General features: G+C 39.4%; 1 protein-coding gene across 1 annotated transcript in view; it reads left to right on the plus strand.

Moving 5' to 3' along the window:
* Positions 1–15000, plus strand: part of LOC123505216 — a 133619-nt gene that overhangs the window by 762 nt on the left and 117857 nt on the right. The gene's annotated exons all lie outside the window — the stretch shown is intronic.

Below are 15000 nucleotides of genomic sequence, written 5' to 3' on the forward strand. Positions count from 1 at the left end.
AGAATGTGGAGTTACGGACACCTGTAGCTACTCGTTGTAGTACACACTCTTGCACCCCAGCGCGTCATTCATGCTTCGCTCACATTGTCAATAGAGACGTATGCTGGGAGGAGAAAAGGCTTCATTGTGACATTACTTCACTCTTTTCTTCTCACAAATAGTTTTGCTTTTCCTAACAAATCTAGCCAAGATCCTGGCGGCGCTGTTCTGCGTTCCTTTGTCAAAGAAAGAGGTCCAAAGAACACAAATTTTCAGGAGATTATTGACATGACCACTGCCATGGTAATAAAGTCGAGTAACGTTTTGCGTTCCCTTCCACCGAGTTTTATCTCTTCTCTTAATCCTAAGATCTCTAATTCATTGAAATCTCATATAACTGGAAAATGGATTGATATTTTCAAAAGTTAAGAAAACCAAGGACTGAAAGAAATGCCAAACACAAGGATATGAATGTTGTTTAACCCTTGACTATATTGTAGAAAAATTGTCGTTATTGAAGGGGTATTACCAAGGATATTATGTCACCCATTAGTGCGCAGTTAGGGACTCATGTTTCCACTCACCACCAATAACGATCAACGTTTAGAGCACCAACCACTGCCAGGCATGAGGCAATCGCGCTAACCACTCATTCACCAATCGTTGCACTGTTCATGGGCGTACCCAACATTTTCTTCGTGCTTTCCTTTACGAAATTTAAAACTTAATAGTATTTGTAAGAGTGCCTTCAGCTCACCAGCAGCAAGTTTATGTCCTTCCTTCCAGCGGTGAATGCATTTGCTGCTTCTTTACTATTCTGCCTTGCTCCTTGCTTTCCAGCCAGAGTGTTTACTGGAAATCTATAAAAGTATTTGATGTTTTCTCTTATTATTTTTCTTTCTCTTTCTATTTCATCTTCAGCGATAATTATGTCTTCCGAAACGTTTGATATTTTCATATTTATTATATTTTTTTTTATATGAGTGAAACTTTGGTTCATATTGACTTCTTCCGTGCGTGATGAGACAAGACATTACTCCACCCTCACTACTCATCGAGCATGTCCCTTGTGTTCATGGGAGGTTTTTTTTTCAACATCATTTTTCTTTTTTCACCACGCTACAGACACTACCGAACTAGGGGCTTCTCAGGTTCTCATTTCCGTCTTCGTTCTACAGACTAATTTACATTGCTTAAGGAATGAACTGCTTTGTTAGATCTTGTTTTTATATAGAAGACTGGTACAAGAGAGAAAAAATAGAAAAGCCTGCTCGTTTCCCTCTTCCCAAAATGATAAATCAGAAAACTGGCTTCAAAGACGATAGGCAGTTGATCCCAAGGAATATTTTGATTTTTCTCTTGATGTGGTTCATATTGTAAGAAATGGGGGGAAAAAACATTAACAGAGAACGAGGTTAAGAATTTCCCTGTGAAAAAATGGAAAGGGAAGATACCGGTTGAGTTATGCAATTAGTAAATTCAGAGGAGCAGATAAAATCGAAACATTTAACTGTGGAAGACAGCAAGATGTGAAACACTGCCAGAGTGAGATGAATTGAAGGCATTTAAAGTTTATGAGGGGAAATGCGTTTGATTCGATACTGATTAGGAAGAGTTGAAGTCTAGCCACACTATACATACAAGGACATATAGGTTTCTTTATTTAGCAGACACCTAAAAGAAAGAGAAAAACTCAGGAGAATGATGTAGAATACCAAACTTCATAAGATTTGTTTTAGCAAGAGATGAAATGTGATATTTCCAGATGATTCATATAAAAGTAAAGTAAAGATATGTTTGATGTAGAGAAGAGGGGAGACTAGCTGAGTGCCTATACAGAAGCAACAATAGCCCGGAAGCTTGTGTCGAACAAATAGACGAAAAAATCTCAGTTCTTGAAGCATGGAACAACACAAAGTTTGTGCCCTGTTCACTCCAACATTAGAGGAAGATCAGATCTTGAGCGTTTCGTAGATCAGTGCATGAATCATTTAATTCCTGCCGAATTAGCCATTTCATTAGTTATGCCGATAAATTTATGCTATTAGCATCAGAATGGATAGGGCAAGAACTTTGGCTGATGAAATCAGTAATAAGAAATAAGGCACCTGGAAAGCTAATAGCTTTAAGCATCTGACCAGAGAGAAAAAAAGGGACAGAGATGAATAAAGATGCTATAGGTGAAACTTAGAAATAAAAAATTTGTGCCAGATTTGGTATAGTTATAGCAACAACAAAGGCTTCACTGAAATCTTTTAAAGGAGATTGCCTGATATCGAATACACACCGACGACCAAAAAGAAGTTTGTAAGGATACAGATGCTTCAGAATATTCCTGTTAGAAATACACTCAAAAGCCTTAAAAAACCAGGTAATTTTAAACATAGGTTTCTAACTTGAGTGACTGGCTCAGCCTCCCTTCACGGAAATAACATGAATGTAGACAAGCACACAGTAAGAAGGAAAAAGGGCGTTGATCGACAAAGTAAAAAAAAGAAGAAAAATGCCTTGGCAAAGCACAGTTAAGGAGAGTGGTAGAAAAGACTCCATCATAGTAAGACGCCGTAAGATCAGAGAGAGAAAAAACATAAAAAATATGATACTTTAATAAGAATCATGCAATGAAAAAGAAACTTTATAGTTATCTAATATGGAATTGTTAACGAGGGTCTGGGAGACAAATTCAGCTTTAGAGTACTACAGGTGATGGGAAAGGTGCCATCAGGATATAAAAAATGAGGATGAAAGGAGGTGAAAGTAAACATCATTATTAGAGATATATATTTTTGGTTAGGTGCCAAAAATCACAAGGACAACTACACAGGGAGTGCCACGTGTCACAAAAAGTCCTACGTGTAGGTCTGGTGACCCGTTGCAGCTTCCCTTGTTTTTATGTGTATGATAAAAAAAAAACGCATCCAATGCTATTACAAAGACCTATCTCATGTTGATGCAGCCGAGGTCATGAATTGTGTAACTTCTCCATTCACTTCCACTCAGTTTTGCCGTTCTTTAATCTCATAATTCTCTATTCTGCTGAAAATTTCACATAACTGGACAATGGACCAATATTTCTAAAAAGACATGAAGAATTAGGGTTGAAGAAAAAGCTAAACAGGCAGACACGAATGTTATCTAACTCTTGACTACTGTACGCGATGTTGTAACTGAGGGCAGTAACTGAGTAAAATGTAGGCAATTTATACTGATGACGAGGTCTCTGTGCGACTGATACAGGATAACCTAGATGGGCCCTGGTTGCCCTTTGTTATCCTATTATTTATGTTATGTTATGTTATATTATCACTTGAAAGTAAAAAAATAAATAGTTTGTCTTGGCGGGCCGGGTGACAGACGACAACACCAATTATATAATGGACTCCACCTGTTTAGAGGGATGTCACGCTCAAATAGAAATAGATAAATAAGTTACTATAAATAAAACAAAAAAGAAAAAAAGAAAAAGACGAGCTAATTGAATTATTCTGACACATTAAAGGAATAAACAGAGAGAGAGAGAGAAAGAGAGAGAGAGAGAGAGAGAGAGAGAGAGAGAGAGAGAGAGAGAGAGAGAGAGAGAGAGAGAGAGAGAGAGAGTATTATCATAATGAGTTTGACAACACCATCTCTATAATGTAGAGTATTCATGGTAAAAAAAAAACTTTAAGATTAGACAAATCCTCTCCGAAGTGCTGTAACTACAATGGCAGGAGTCTCCAAGTTAACAGCCACACAACATGGTATTTATTTCGCTTCCAGAATGTAGCCCAGCGAAGGTTTACCTTTTTTTTTCAACATTTTACCTCCTGACAAAAACCAGAGAAATATGCAGACCACAAACACTGTGATCACGTAGACTTCTCACCTGCAGAACACCAAACACCGTTCACTGCTCCTTAGAAATTATATGAATTTTAACATTACACAAGAACGCAAGACAGCACAGTAATACTTGAAATTACGAGGAAACCTTAGAAATGATACGATTTTTCATATTACGTACATAAGATTAAAAAAAAAGACATAGTAACATTTAGATTTAAGAGGAAACTTTAACACAATAACACTTAAAATTACGAGAAAATCCCAGAAATTATACGATTTTTAACAACACTTAAGAACTTCAGAAAACATAGCAGCACTTGAAATTACGAGGAAACTTTGGAAATTATACAGATTTTAACATTACAAAAAGAACGTAAGAAAACACGATAAAATTTAAGATTAAGAGAAATCTTTAAAAGTAACACGAATTTTAACAATACATAGGAACAAAAGTAAACAATGGAAACTGCAAGCAAGAAGTCATCGGGCCCACATGTACAAAACTAATCTCCTTTTTTCCACCTGTTGAATTATCATTAGGGATACTATTACCACTTACTATCATTGTACTAACACTTAAAGACAAACAATGTCACTTAAAGCCATAGTAGGGATAATACTACTCACTGTCACTCAAGGACACAGTACAAATAACACCTCCTACTACCGTTTAACTTACTTCAGGATACGGTAAAACTCCCACTTCTTACCACTTAACTTCCTGATCTAGTAGCAATATTACTATCACTCTGCATTGCAACACTCTGAAAATAATGCCATGCCACTTTAGATTAAAAGCGAAACACCTTCACCACTACCATCATCATATTCCACATAACTTCATGACGCAGGAAAACAATACGATAGACTGCAGAATACCACTTCATATTTCGAAACGCCATACATATCATCAGATTACATTTTCTTTCTTATTCTTGTTTTTACTAATATGAAATACGCCTCTTATAAGAACAGCAGCAGTTTATGCCTTTAACATTCCAAAACACACTGATAACAGTATCTCCTATTGGTAGTTGTCCTCACGTTATGACGGAGAAAACTCAAATGTATTAACGCAGGAATGTGAATAATTAAGTGGCTCAAGCGAGGAAGGTGACTGGTATTTCAATGTCTTGGTTGGCTCTTCACTGTTGTGCTCGTCCTATGTTTGCATTCTGAGTGTGTGTGTGTGTGTGTGTGTGTGTGTGTGTGTGTGTGTGTGTGTGTAATTCACCACGGTCTCCTGCCGATCACCCAGCCAGCCTTCCCCATTACGGAGAGAGCTCAGAGCTTTTAGACCGATCTTCGGGTAGAACTGAGACCACAACACAATCCACACACCGGGACAGCGAGAATACAAACCCTCGATTTATATCCCGTACCTACTTGCTGCTAGGTGAACAGGGGCTGACTACACATTAAAAGGCTTGCCCATTTGCCTCGCCGCTTCCCAGGACTCGAACCCGGACCCTCTCGGTTGTGAGCCGAGCGTGCTAACCCCTACACTACGTGGGATGTGTGTGTGTGTGTGTGTGTGTGTGTGTGTGTGTGTGTGTGTGTGTGTGTGTGTGTGTGTGTGTGTGTGTGTGTGTATTTACCTCGTTGTATTTACCTAGTTGTAGTTTTACAGGGCCTGGGCTTTATGCTCGTGTGGCCCCGTCTCCATATCTACACTTATGTGTGTGTGTGTGTGTGTGTGTGTGTGTGTGTGTGTGTGTGTGTGTGTGTGTGTGTGTGTGTGTGTGGATGGATGGGTAAGTGTGTGTGTGTGTGTGGACACAGGAAGCAAAAGCAAGAGATGCGGAGATTATTTATCTTTCCTGTGCTAAAAAGCTATTTAAAAACAGATGTATACAAAGATGAATGCATAAACGAATGAACGAAATTAAGAAATATCTGAAAGGTACAAGTATGAGGTGATTTAATGGGAAAATTCTTGAGTAGACACATGCAGGAAATTTTTCTAAAGCATGAAATGATAACATCTTTAAATATAAAACACAAATTATAATATATATATATATATATATATATATATATATATATATATATATATATATATATATATATATATATATATAAATATATATAATTACAGATAATTTGGCGTGGCAAGCACTTCTCGTGTTGCTGTCACTCGCCACAAGCTGCGATGGTGATGTTTTCTTATCACTTGTTTGAATTCCATCCTAAAAGAAAGAAAAAAAGTAAATAAAAACAAATCTGTGAACTCTTTTAAAATCAACCGTTGTCTGTAAAACTCTCACTCCAAACTCTTATCTTGAAGAACTTCAACAATGATCATCTAACAAGTTATATGATGGTTACAGGGAGAGTTGCATCGCACTGCAACTCTTCCCTATTTTCTGGTTCCCAATTCCATACTGAATCATGTCGACACAATTTTTTTTTTTTTTTTTTTGGCACCCTTATTTAATGTAACTTAATTTTATTTGTTGTCACACCCCGTTCGATGTCTTTCTGCCAGTGCATGAGCGTTGCAACTATTATAACAATTTTTTAATGCCCGACATTGGAACATGTCTTCTCTATCCACGTACGTCATACACAGCATTTTTATGTTCTTCCTTATCTGTTGCGTCTCTTGTGCCACTCCAGCACACTCTTATGGATCATTTCAACGACTGAAACAGATCTGTGTGGATTTGCTACCAAGTCATTTATCACGCACTCATCAGTAGTCATCACACTTCTCTTAGTTAGAGCAACATTTGCAGTCAGGACATCTATTCCTTCATTATTATTATTATGCGTTTTTATCTTAAGATGATAATATTTATCTTCTCATGCAATAATTCCCGTCGTTTTGTGCCACAGATGCACTGTAATCACCTCCAAGTCATTAAACAAGCAGAAGTTTTTACTACCGATTTACTAGTCCACTTATTTATCTATTTCTTAACTTCGTTTACATATTTTCAATCTGTGACAGCTTATTACACTCAACGCACTTGTGTCTCACTCTGCTTCATCTCACCACACACATGTACTGATATATATATATATATATATATATATATATATATATATATATATATATATATATATATATATATATATATATATATATATATATATATAGTACAGGAGAGAGAAGACCCACAAAAGGACGGTTATCTTCATTATATCCACTTCACAACGTTTCGGGAAAGTACATATCCCATCTTCAGGTACAAAAAGGCAATCTTAATAAGATCTCCAAGTCACAGAGAGACTTGACCTGTTGGAGGTGGAGTTTTTGTAGTTGAGTAGTATGACTTGAAAAACAGGGCGTCTATAGCGTACACGGTACAGGAGAGAGAAGACCCACAAAAGGACGGTTATCTTCATTATATCCACTTCATATATATATATATATATATATATATATATATATATATATATATATATATATATATATATATATATATATATATATATATTTATAAACACGTGTTCCCTGATGAGTATAAGAGAGGATTCTGTGTGTATAGCAGAGCCTAGACTTTTAACAATACATTTTATACACTGAGAGATATATGAGCAGATTTTTTGTCATCACACACCGGTAAATTCGTGAACAAATTCATTATGATTTATTGCTGAATTTATGGACGCATGTGTTATTCTGAGTGCATTTTGCTCCATTTTGGGTAAAGAGTAGGTCACCAATACCGAAAGAGTTCAAGCGGTGCATGAGATTAAAAATACTGATAACCCCCTACTACTATTACTATAGCTTTCTATTACTACAAATTTTATACATCCACTTATTTAAGGAACAATAGTCAAGAAATATACATACCTTTATTTCCGTTTATTTCTGTACTAACTCATTGAAATACTGACCGACCTATATCAACTCAATGAAATAACGACTGATATGTATCATTAAAACAAAATTTTTCAGGTGCTACTGACAGATGTCGCCACATTGGACCACCCGCCGCCATGTTGTGTCTGCTGCATTACGTGATGCAACCCTCACTGCACTTCCTCCTTCATTGCATTCATTAACCCTCTCTTTCGTCTTCCTGCCTTCCTCCTGCCTGATGGGCTCCAGCTCATCCTTCTCCCTTACTTCATTTCTCCTGTACCCATACCCGCACCACCTAAGTACCTCCTCCTTCATTGCATTCATAAGCCCTATCTTGGGTTTACCTGCCTTCGCTCTGCCTAGCGATACCATCTCATCCTTCTTTAACTCTACATATACTCAAACCACCTCAGTTACCCCTCTCTACCTTTGCCACCAAACTAACTTATCATATCTTCCCCTCGAATATCATATCTGAATTTTGTTGAATGAAAAAAGAAAGAAAGAAGGTATTTATAATCTAGAGAGAAACGATCCAAGGCAACATCGTCAGGGGATCTGCTTTACGGATTAACTTTCAATAAAAATGTAACGTACTAATCGCCATGCACATATTTAACAGCATTTCTAGAGACTGAAAACTGCCGTACTGATGTTACTGCGTGTAGTCGGTGGTGCTTAGCTCAGCTGATTGCTATGCACCCAAGAGAATGTTTGGCTTATGTTTTTATGTGACAGCATCCTAACACACACACACACACACACACACACACACACACACACACACACACACACACACACACACAGAGAGAGAGAGAGAGAGAGAGAGAGAGAGAGAGAGAGAGAGAGAGAGAGAGAGAGAGAGACGGGGGAAGGGGAGCTGAGAGGAAGTAAGGATAAATACAGAAAGAGAAAATGAATAAAATGTGGTAGTGGTGGTGGTGGCAATGACGGTGGTGGTGGTGGTAATGCAAAAGGAAGTGGGGAGATATCGCCCTGGTTGTGTTGATATGTCGTAACTGATCCAGGTCACCGAGTTTCAATGGTACGATGGATTTCAGAATGTTGGCTGTATGGTGACTGACGTGTCTGTTTGTGTGTGTGTGTGTGTGTGTGTGTGTGTGTGTGTGTGTTTGTAGGACCTGGGGCGTATAATATTCTAGCCACGTCCATCATGATGATAATGATGATGATGATGAAGAGGCGGAGGAAGAAGAGGAAGAGAAAGAGGAGGAGGAGGAGGAGGAGGAGGAGGAGGATGGTGATAATGATAGTGGTGGTGGTAAGGATGTTATTACTGTTGTTCTTAGCGTCATTTCATTATTATAATCATTATCATTATCACTAAAATTATCATTACTATTATCAAAATTATTATTATCATTTGAACTATATCTACACTACCTCTAATATTACTACTACTACTACTACTACTACTACTACTACTACTACTACTATTATTATTATTACTACTACTACATCTACTACTATTACTACTATTATTACTATCATCACTATTATGATCATCACTCCTATCCTTATTGATTCTTACAATTTTACTATACTTCCTCTTTAGCCAAACGTAGCATATTCAGCCCACCACTGTCTTTCGGAAGTCTTGACACACGTTAGTAAACACAAATCTTCAAAGGAGCTGAAGAATATCACCAATGCCATGCCTTTCAGAATCCAGCCACGTGATACGCTCCGACTCAAGGTGATCATTCTCTTAAGTTACTTCTCGAGCACATGATAAACAAGACCGTAAGATGGATTGTAAAAATTTGTACTTGAAAACTTGCTGAAGGTGTTCTTTTGTATCACTTTTGTGCTTATTGTTGCGGTGCTTGAATCGCCGTGTGGGAAAGATACTGTTATCTAGTACCTCTTACAATATACTCGCATTTTGCTGAATGTGCAATCTCATATCTGATAACCGATACACACCACTTAACATTATGAGATAAATGAGGATAGAAAGCATGACTGTATTTCATAATAAGAAAATTCATTTAAAGCACACGAACTCGTTTTCTTGTTACGACGAATCTATAACAGAAAACACTTGACTTGGCATTCGAAGTGTTATTCAATGATCGAATCGTGCATGTGCGTATAACATCTAAAAAGGGAGAACCACTGACACCAAGAAAAGGAGAGCAAATACCAACGAGCTATTTCACATGAATTTGAGACAGATTGCATATAAGATAAAGAGAGAGAGAGAGAGAGAGAGAGAGAGAGAGAGAGAGAGAGAGAGAGAGAGAGAGAGAGAGAAAATGTGTTTTGGCAATATACTCGTATCACCTCTTTACAAAACAATTTTCTGCTTATTGACTTATGTCTTGAAGTAATCCTTCCCTGGTGTGGCGTGCCTTCCAAGTGAGCAATGCACCGACGACCGCTGATTGGTAAAACAAAACGAAAGTCAGACTGCAAATAGTTTAGCAGTAATGAGTATCGAGTATCTTCTGTAGTAAGATTGTATAGATAATATAAATAAGATAAATTATGGAGTGTGTGAGTTTTCTCTGCGCGTTAATGGAAGGTTCACCATACAGGTTGACTCAATAAAATCAGAGATGGTAACTAAGGTCGTTGAATATCAAACTATAGGAGAGTCTGAATGCATTTAATATCAAGCTCCTTTTTCATGCAATAAAATGATGAAAATTCTGCGTTGTAATGGAGTCAGAACGCCTCTTCAGGACTAAACACGGCAAATACTCTAGTAAAAGAATTATTGTCCTTTACACACCCATTCCTACATCTTTCAAAACATCAGCCATAAATATACCATCATCTCCTGAGCCCTCACTTTTATCTTACGAAAGAAAAAAAAATAAAGAAAAAGAATGTTACATGATAATAAGGACAGCGTTATAAGAGTGTATGTGTATAAAGGAACAGGAAGCGCGTGGTGTACTATTTCTCATTTTGTATTTTCACCGTGCTTAACTATCCTGTAAATAACTTTTGTAACATATTATTTTCCTTTTTAGTCTGAAGGTGGCACATTTATATTCTCGGTCAGAGTTTTGTTGTTATTCCGCGGCAGGTTTACAACTCGAGCCCAAAGTGAAGACTTGATTGGGCAACACGCCTCATCGCCATTTTCGTTCTCTCTCTCTCTCTCTCTCTCTCTCTCTCTCTCTCTCTCTCTCTCTCTCTCTCTCTGCTGGTGGGTGTGTGTGTGTGTGTGTGTGCGTGTGCGTGTGCGTGTGCGTGTGTGTGTGTGTGTGTATGTGCGTGTGCGTGTGCGTATGCGTGTGCGTGTGTCGTAGCTGAACAGCAGGCAGGCAGGCAGGCAGGTAAGTTAACATAAAGAACACAAAATACTTTTGCATGGCAAAAAAGACACCGGCGTCTTTCCCGTCCCATTAAACCTTCCAGTGGGTCTGCGCCCTGCCGATCCCTACACTTAATGTGACAGGTGGCGGCCAGGTAAGGCAGGGAGTTTTCGACCGTCATCCACCTCCCTGACCCCAGGAGGCGCCGTGTGTGGGGGGAAGAGGTGCAAGTTCGACCATCATCCACCTTCCTGACCCAAAGTAGACGGTTTGTGGGAGAGGGAGGGCAAGGGAGGGACAAGTATGGGGGGATTTTTACTGCCGCCTCTTGTTCCCCCCCTACCATGAAATGAGTCAACATACCCTCGGTCTGTCTCCAGGCGCTCACCCACCGCGGCAACATTGCAACATTCTTTTCTAGTTCAAAATAGCGACTGCACCTTCATCTGACTGTCTTTATAGGAGAGTTGAGGCTATCTACTGTGTTTGTGTGTGGAAGAGGGACGGGAAAGGGTTGGTTTTGGTAGGAACAATTCCGGGTGATGCGGACGTTTGTTAAAGGCACGTCAGACGAGTAGGAGGAATGATGAAGTCAGACTAAAGGAAGGTAGGAGAAGTGGGGAAAAGGAAGTGGCGAGAGGAAGAGGCAGAGGGGCGGCCTAGCAACAAGCAGGAAAGGGAGGGTGGAAGCGAGAGTAGAGCTGCTGACAGTGTATGGAGGATGTATGATAAGCAGCGGGGAGAATTATACAAGAGAAAGAGTGAGAGAACAATACAAGACATTTGTCACTTTATGTCACACAGAAGTAATCTTTTATTTGATATTATTTGATGCAAATACTTATTGGATTCGTGTTGAAGGTTTCTCTCTCTCTCTCTCTCTCTCTCTCTCTCTCTCTCTCTCTCTCTCTCTCTCTCTCTCTCTCTCTCTCTCTCTCTCTCTCTCTCTCTCTCTCTCTCTCTCTCTCTCTCTCTCTCTCTCTCTCTCATCAAAGCAGATTATCATTACATGTCACACATCTGGGCCTGACTTGCCAATAATTTCCTAATAAACACATTTGAACAAGAATATAAAAAAAAAAATCAATACCAGCAATTTTCAGCTAACAGAAAACGAGTAACACGTAATAAAAAGGATGAACACAGTTTCGTAATATTTGTTAATGACGTGTCGTGAAGCTATGCGATGATTCCCAAGAGTTTACGCGGCTGGCGGTCGGCTCATCAGACTTCCCTGTGCACACGCCGTCATGAAAGGCACTGATTGACACACATTCCTTGATTGACGCTCATCACTCACTCACGGTGAGCTGGAACGCGATACAGATAACACAAACGCACACACGCAATCTATTCTCAACACTAAACCCTCCTACAACACACTGATGCCGAACGTGCTGTTATAGTGAACACATCATAAAAAAAAAAATCTTAGTCCTATTTTCGTGGGACGCTGTTTTCTTTCACTATAACGAAAGACTTTTTAACACCTTCACCAGACTGACATAAGACGTGATCTCTTACATAATCAACATTTATCATTAAAAAAGGTTTACGTTATGTTTGTATTCTCGTAAGGTGTTTTTTTCCCTCCTTTTATACAGTGACCAAGCATTTGTGTGAGAAGAGTGAAACTTATCTCAAAGTGAACAGAAGCCGACCATAGAGTTTCTAGCTTGATGGTTGCTCGTGTTGATTAATCACTGAGCCTTTGAAGTGTGTAGTATGGCGTAACATCTTGTAAGTAGCACGCTCTGGTCGGTTCTTTGGTCTCCGTGTAGTCATTTAAAAATATTCCCTGCTACATCGGCAATACAGCTTTAGCGTAAAAGCTTCAGCTAACCGGAAGTAAGATTTCAAACTGTTTATAATATGTGGTTGCAAGAAAAATGCCTGTCACATGCTGTTCACATGCACTCCACTTTTATTTCTACATACATTGTTATTCAGTACGCGGAGTCAAAACGTGTGGAGACTTTCTGGCTTTCTCCTTTCCTGAGTCACAAGGTAATATGACCGACTTAAAGAAATATAATGCTGCACGTTCACTAATTTGTCGCTGGCTGAAAAGATCGTAGCATTGGTAAAGAAAGCTATTCGTCCGTTCACTTGTGCTACATGTGGTTCACTTTAATACTTCGCTCGCATACATTTCTACGTCGGGCGAGTTTCCCTCCGATTCATTAAAAAGACATTGCTGGTGTTAACGGACACAGCTTGTGATAGAGTGGTGGTGAAGCATTCACTGAAGTAACAAACGACAAAAAGAGCCAGAACGAGAACAAGAGAAAAAGGCTGCGAAGGAGATGGGGAAGAAAGAATAAGGGGAAGACCAAGAAAAGACTAAAAACAAGAACAAGAGGAGGAAGTGAAGGAAGAGGAGATATTCGTGTGTGTGTGTGTGTGTGTGTGTGTGTGTGTGTGTGTGTGTGTGTGTGTGTGTGTGTGTGTGTGTGTGTGTTTGTGTGTGTGTAATTTTCACCACGGTCGTCTGCTGGTCACCCAGCCAGCCTTTTCCCATTACGGAGCGAGCTCAGAGCTCTTAGACCGATCTTCGGGTAGGACTGAAACCACAACACACTCCACACACCGGGAAAGCGAGGCCACAACCCCTCGAGTTACATCCCTTACCTATTTTACTGCTAGGTGAACAGGGGCTACACATTAAGAAGCTTGCCCATTTGCCTCGCCGCTTTCCGAAATCCGAACCCGAACCCTCTCGGTTGTGAGCCGAGCGTGCTAACCACTAGACTATGCAGTGTGTGCGCGCGCGCGTGTGTGTGTGTGTGTGTGTGTGTGTGTGTGTGTCAGCCGTCTGTAGCTCATGGCTGTATATAATTAGCAGTCACCATGAACGTAAGTGATTAGACGTGATGCACATTTAGATTGCCGATACATCCAAAGTATGGCGGAACACTGAGCCAAATGTTTCATGGTCATCCGGTCCCCGAGTATTGTGTATGTAGGAGGAAGTGTGTATGGATATAAGCATGTACGTATGTATGGTTCATGTGCCTATACGCAGCTTGTTATTATTGCTTAAAATCGAGACTGTGACAGTGATAACGATAATGGCGACAACAATGATAAAAAGTAGGTTATTAAAGAAAAAATTCTCTCTCTCTCTCTCTCTCTCTCTCTCTCTCTTGGCTCTCAGTTTTACATTCAGCAGCAGGATGGTGACAGAAATTCATAAAAGCGGTTATACTGTATGTACAGGATTTGACTGTGTATGTGTGTAATTCACCTCACCTCGGTCGTTTGCTGCTCACACAGCCAGCCTTCCCCATTGCGGAGCGAGCCCAGAGCTCATAGACCAATCTTCGGGTAGGACTTAGGCCACAACACACTCCACACATCGAGAAAGCGAGGCCACAACCCCTCAAATTACATCCCGTACCTATTTACTGCTAGGTGAACAGGGGCCACACATTAAAAGGCTTGCCCATTTGCCTCGCCACTTCCCCGGATTCGAACCTGTGTGTGTGTGTGTGTGTGTGTGTGTATGTGTGTGTGTGTGTGTGTTTTAAAGCTTACACGATCTTATATAATTGCTTATTTAGCCTACTTACAAATTGTGTTGATGCCACAGTAGTGTATTATTATTATTATTATTATTATTATTATTATTACCATCATCATTATCATCATTATCATTTGCATCATTATTGTTATTATTAATATCATCACTACCACCACCACTATCTTCCTCCTCATTGTCATTACTATCATCTCTTCCTCCTCGTCCACTGCATAAGCTACACTCAGTTATCTTGCAGCGGAATAAAAACTTTGAAAAAAGTGGTGAGCTTTCTCTCACAGATAAGAAGACAAAATCTAATGAATTGTATTTCTAATAACCACTGAATCATTTTACATTGTTTTCCCTTCGACTGCTTGACAATGAGGAAGCGGTGCGTGGTGGCCCAGTTGGCGGCCAAGACCACACAAAGAAGCAAAGTGTATCTTCAATATGGTACCGATAAACTGTTTTGTCTTAATTCAGCGTCTAATGTGTTGATAGTGCCAAGGAGAGAATTTACATTGTCTTTCATACTTACTTAGCTCTTCTGTAGCACATAATGCGAC

This window comes from Portunus trituberculatus, chromosome 17 (genome assembly GCF_017591435.1).
Source record: "Portunus trituberculatus isolate SZX2019 chromosome 17, ASM1759143v1, whole genome shotgun sequence".
NCBI lineage: Eukaryota > Metazoa > Arthropoda > Malacostraca > Decapoda > Portunidae > Portunus > Portunus trituberculatus.